This window comes from Schistocerca cancellata, chromosome 11 (genome assembly GCF_023864275.1).
Source record: "Schistocerca cancellata isolate TAMUIC-IGC-003103 chromosome 11, iqSchCanc2.1, whole genome shotgun sequence".
NCBI classification, from domain to species: Eukaryota; Metazoa; Arthropoda; class Insecta; order Orthoptera; family Acrididae; genus Schistocerca; species Schistocerca cancellata.
Window position 1 is genome coordinate 58,445,548 of NC_064636.1, and position 5,662 is coordinate 58,451,209.

Genomic DNA, 5,662 nt, shown 5'->3' on the forward strand with positions numbered 1-5,662 from the left:
AATGATTTCCTCCCTAACCTGTTTAAAAAATATTGTCTGAAGAATTCAGCTGTGAAATCTTACAGCAGAGAGATTCCTCACTTCTTGCATAACAAGTCACACGAATTTGTAAATCACGTAATGAAAAGATATTCTTCAATGCAAACTGGACTTACTGAAAGCTCAGTGAAATAAATGGGTGAGGGATTATTTTGTATAGAACTTGCTGAGGCCAAGAATTGTTACTATGTGGTGAATTCTGCAAAGCCTAATTGCACATGTGAAGACTTCCATGCAAACATTTCTGTGCAATTTTCATTTATTACCCTGGCTGGGACTTTCATAAGTTGAATGACAGTTACAAGAACAGCCCTTTAATTTGTCTCGATGGGACCTTTGGGTTTGGCTCAAGCAGCAGTTGGTCTGAATCTGCCAGCCCTGTAATACAAAGTTCAGAGGATACCAGCAGTGAGGAGGCAGTGACAATCCCAGAAGCTCAACTTCATCAGAGGAACAAGATGAAAGGCAGTTAGCTAGGCTGGTTATAAACCTGACATACAGCACTATAAACATTAACAGACTTTGAAAATGTGTGCACTAGCTACATCTTATCCTGAGGATGATGTAATAGCATCATGATTTAAAAAAAAAAAAATCATGAAATTTGCCTTTCTGTCTTACTTGAACACCAAGGCCACTTCTGCAGCAACCTGTAACAATACAAAGTTGTCAAATCATGTACAGTGAAGTGGTAAAATAACATGCTCCTAGAAATATAATTCAGAATCAGATACTATACTCACTTCTGTCTCCATGTGGTAATTTGTTCACTGAACAGAAAACCTGGAAAATTCAGCCATTTGTCTGAAACTGTAGCTGAGCACTCACTCATTTGTGTTCATTATATTTTCCCTTGGACTGATATGGTCTAAGTGCAGAAAGCAAAATTAATTGAAAAAAATTGCCTTGTAATAAGAATTTATGTAAATAAATGTTATCACATTATGCACCTTGATGATACACAACCAGGTAATGTGCCACAGCAACCTTATTTTTAACGGTAGGGACTACCACACATGGGTATGCATTGTGTGTCAATTACACTTTCCACGAGAGGAGGTGGTTCAGAAAATGATCACAACTTTGCCTCTCGCTGCTGGGAGAAGACAACTGTGTCACCTGAATGGGAATACAATGATTGATTTTAATCAAAAATCAATGCAGATACTGACATACCTTGATGTTGCCAAGGTGATCTGCAACTGCAACTCCCTTGTAAATTTTGCTTGTGGCTTGTCCATTGCTCCCATGCAATACAAAAGAACCAAAACAGCTGATCTGAATGCTGCTTTTAAATGTGGCACAAGAACACAGAGTACCTGTGAACCGTGAAATAATGTTTTTTCATGTAGTAAGCAAAAAAGGGCAAACAATACATATTTAACATATTTAATGATGAAGCATACGTAACATGTTTAACTGCAAAAGGAGCTAACTCCCACACCACCCACAACTTTAAAATAAAAGATAGATTGCAATTCTTACCTATCACTACTGCTATCTATATATGACTGACAAGGTGTTGAGAAAATTTCCTTTGCAATATAATAATCTGTATGTACACTGAATAACCGCAGTAAATAGTACAGATTCATTCTACTTGATGCAGAGTACACATAACATGTATAAGAATGGTAATACTATAACAACGCAAAGCCCAGGACGGAATAACAATTCTACACTGTTATCCATCTTGGCTTTCAGCCAAAGCTCCTTCATCTGAAATACAAATTAGACACACATTCTGGCCACAGTAGTGAGAGACATTGGTCATGGGTGTGTATTTTTCTATTTCAGATGAAGGCCTTTGGGCTGAAAGCTAAGAGTTATCAATCTTTTCATTGTACCAATTTGTGAGAACATTTTGTATCCTTTTTGTAATGTTAATATTCTACTTCATTAAGTCTGCCACAATTGGGAAGTCTTCAATTAAAGCTCATCTTCAACAGACAATTTCTAGTTCTTGGATAGTGAATGTCAAACATACTGTGTGAATTTGGAATTAGCAGCAACATGTCAGTTTGTCTTTAGCAAAGTGTAGACCACTGCCTGCCATGACATACAAATTTCATTGTAGTAAATTACAATTTACAGGATACGTTTATCAGCAGTGACTAAGGGCTTAGCCCATTGTCTTTAATTATCAACCATCAAAGATCCTCTTGCAACACTGTCTAAATTGTTTACTGTATCTGCAAGGTTGCTTTCACCTCATGGTTGGTAGTTGTTTTACATAAGTAATTGCAGATGTAACACGTGTCATAAAATTTCAGTATGGAAAAAATCAAACACTGTGTGTGACATGACTTTTACCAAGCACCCCTATACTCTATACAATGAGTTGATAAAACATTAGGAATTACACACATAGAATGAGTGGTATCATGCAACAGATTAATGTCTCCATTTTTTATGTACCTATCCCTGCACTTCATAGGTCAATGAAAATGTCAGAGCTACTGGGGTAAATCTTTCCAAATAGGTGAGGTTCTATACCATCTCACTGTTAGAAATTAAAGGAGCAGGATAAAAAATGAGGGCAGCTCAAGGAGTGTGTGTTGATCTCTCAAGAAGATTGGCAAGCAGGGGGATAAGTAGCTACTGGAATGATACTACCGATGAAAATACCAATACTTTAGTGATTAATGGATCTACAGACCAGAGCCTCAGACAAATTCATATATGTATACCCATATAGGTAGACTAATTGAATAATCTTTGGGAATTGTATATAACAGCCAACTGTGTGTCAGAGTAACTGTACAACAACATTTAGTCCATTCATGCATGTGATGAGGCATTAGCTACTTAAGACAAGAGCTCCTTCCATCTGATCACCACCAGACTGTATACAGCAAATTCCACAACAGTGGAACAATAAAACTTTTAAGAGAAAAGATCGAAAATTGTACCCCATAGTACAGTACAAGAATCATGTAGATTGAGTCATCCCAGGTGCCTCTACCTTTCGGTAATTATAGAAATATGTAGTGGAAAAAAAAAAAAAAAAAAACTGTACGAGAGATAAGGTGGAGGGAATGGGGGCAGACAGAGAGAGAATCTGCTTACAGGAAGATTTATAAGGCACATATTATTAGAACAGGAAAAGTTTTTGGTAAGGTAGGACAAACTATGAGCGGAGGAAGGGGTGTGGGGGAGAAGGGCAAAACATTTATTTAGGGGCAGCTGGCACTTGTGCAAACTAGACAATGGGTGTTATGTGGAAGCAGCCCAAATTTTGAACCAACTATTGTGAAAAATCTAGAATAGCGCCAGCGGCGTACTTATACGTTTCATGCAGGAATGTTTTCAGTACTTCTTGTGAAGTATAATGGAACAAAAGAGGGTGTGTCAGCTGTGTTATACAGCCAATGAGATAGCAGTAGACAGACTATATGTTTCGATGTAATACATTTGAAAGAAAGGATGAAACATTGTTGTAAACAAGAATCATATATTTAACTGCTCCCCGTTTGGGTCACAGCTATTTAAACTGTGCTAGCATCTGAAAACTGAGTTCAGTGTCACAACCCATGGTATATTCGAGAAAGGAGTGAAATATTTTTCTCCTCTTGAGTTGGTATGCAATCAATGTACACAAGAACAATGAGTACGTGGATCAATGTTTTTTTACTTAAATCATGGAAGAAGGTAGGTGGAACGGTGCTTTTTAATATATCACATATGTAACTATCAATGAATACTGATCCACCTACCTTCCTCCACGATGGAATTAAAAAAAAACATTGATCTTGTTCCTCAAAGTGGAGGCTTATGCTGCACTTCCAGACGATTCCACCCACTTACTCTTTAAGAGTCATTTCACCATTACATCTGACATTTTAATGTCTCTACAATTAATCCATGAGATATACACAAGCAGATGACATCATCATGCAGAACAATCACTGAAATCAGTAATTTATAGCTTGTGCCCCTTATCACAAAAAAATTCTCAAAACTCACGAATACAATGAAAAACAGAAAACATAACAATGCTTTACAATTTCAGTGCTAGAAGTATATTGTGTCTGTTCTTGTCTCTCATTGAATATGTCAAAGAATCATTCTTCTGGCTACGCAAAACTGTCGCGTCACCAACCAAAGGGAAGTAGATAAGCACCATTTTGACTATTGCTGCCCCTGACCTAGATTTTATCACCAATTATATAAAGTCAAATTGGTTTCAGGAACTGGTTTATTAAATTTAAATAAATACTACTGGCTGTCTTGCTATGTTCATGCCTAACTGATTCAGGAGGCTGAGCTGTATTTTGTATTTTATTTATGTTCATCTTAGTCCAGGGTGATTGGTATGGGCATCAATGCAAGTAAGTAGTAGTTTCAATGATTATAGTTGTAGTACATTAGTTTTAGAAAATGTATGCTCAATAAATTTATTTTCACTTACATATTCTTGGAGCTAAATTTGCTTCAGCAGAGAGGTAGGATACTTCAGATTGCAGCTGTTCAAGCAAAGCATGTATCTTACACCTTCCATCCATTTTCATACAGTGTGATTACGAGACTTGGGCGGTATGTGGTACACCAAGAAGCTGAATTTCCCTCACGAAACATTATCAAAGCAAACACAACACACACACACACACACACACACACACAACACACACACACACACACACACACACACACACACACACACACCACTTTTATGATCCTGATAATGGAAGACCACCAGCTTGTGGGTTTGACGATGTTAAATCGTCCACACATTCTCGAAGCCTCTTTAGCGTTCTAGCAATTGCTTCTCTGTTTTTACAGTTGTAGGTCAGGTTTATGACCTGCCTTGCTAATTCCCGTGCATCTTGCTCCTCTGCTGAAGTTGAGCTTCTGGGATTGTCACTGCCTCCTCACTGCTGGTATCCTCTGAACTTTGTAATACAGGGCTGGCAGGTTCAGACCAACTGCTGCTTGAGCCAAACCTAAAGGTCCCATCGAGATAAAGGGCTGTTCTTGTAACTGTCATTCAACTTATGAAAGTCCCAGTCAGGGTAATAAATGAAAATTGCGCAGAAATGGAAGTCTTCACATGTGCAATTAGGCTTTGCAGAATTCACCACATAGTAACAATCCTTGGCCTCAGCACATTCTACACAAAATAATTCCTCACCCATTTCTCTCACTGAGCTTTCGGTAAGTTCAGTTTGCGCTGAAGAATATCTTTTCATTACGTGACTCACAAATTCGTGTGACTTGTTATGCAAGAAGTGAGGAATCTCTCTGCTGTAAGATTTCACAGCTGAATTCTTCAGACAATATTTTTTGAACAGGCTAGGGAGGAAATCATTTATTAAAACTTTAACAACACCTGTCAATGTTTTATCTGCTGAATGTCTAAGAAAAAAAAAATGTTTCACTCTTTTATTTAGTGATTCAACACCATTAGTAGTAGTTATATTGGCGAAGAAATTCTCCTTGTCCTCATAGGCCTTCACCCACCTTTCAGATACTGAAAGCCATTGCTTATTAAAATAATAAAGTGCACCAGAATTTCTAGTTAACAATTCATGAGATCAAAGGTTTTGTTTTGCAGTTAAGAATTGTTCTTCAGATGGTGACTCTGCAATTTCTTCCCACAGCTTCAGAATTTGCTCACTATCTC

The 5,662-nt window shown here is 37.6% G+C and overlaps 1 long non-coding RNA gene across 1 annotated transcript; it reads right to left on the reverse strand.

The window, feature by feature from the left end:
- Positions 1-788: 788 nt before the first annotated feature.
- On the reverse strand, positions 789-4,505 carry LOC126108759 (uncharacterized). The gene is made up of 3 exons (XR_007523623.1): positions 4,451-4,505; positions 1,216-1,358; positions 789-907 (listed from the first exon to the last, which is right to left on the reverse strand). It is a non-coding gene; the product is annotated as an uncharacterized LOC126108759 (long non-coding RNA).
- Positions 4,506-5,662: the final 1,157 nt, after the last annotated feature.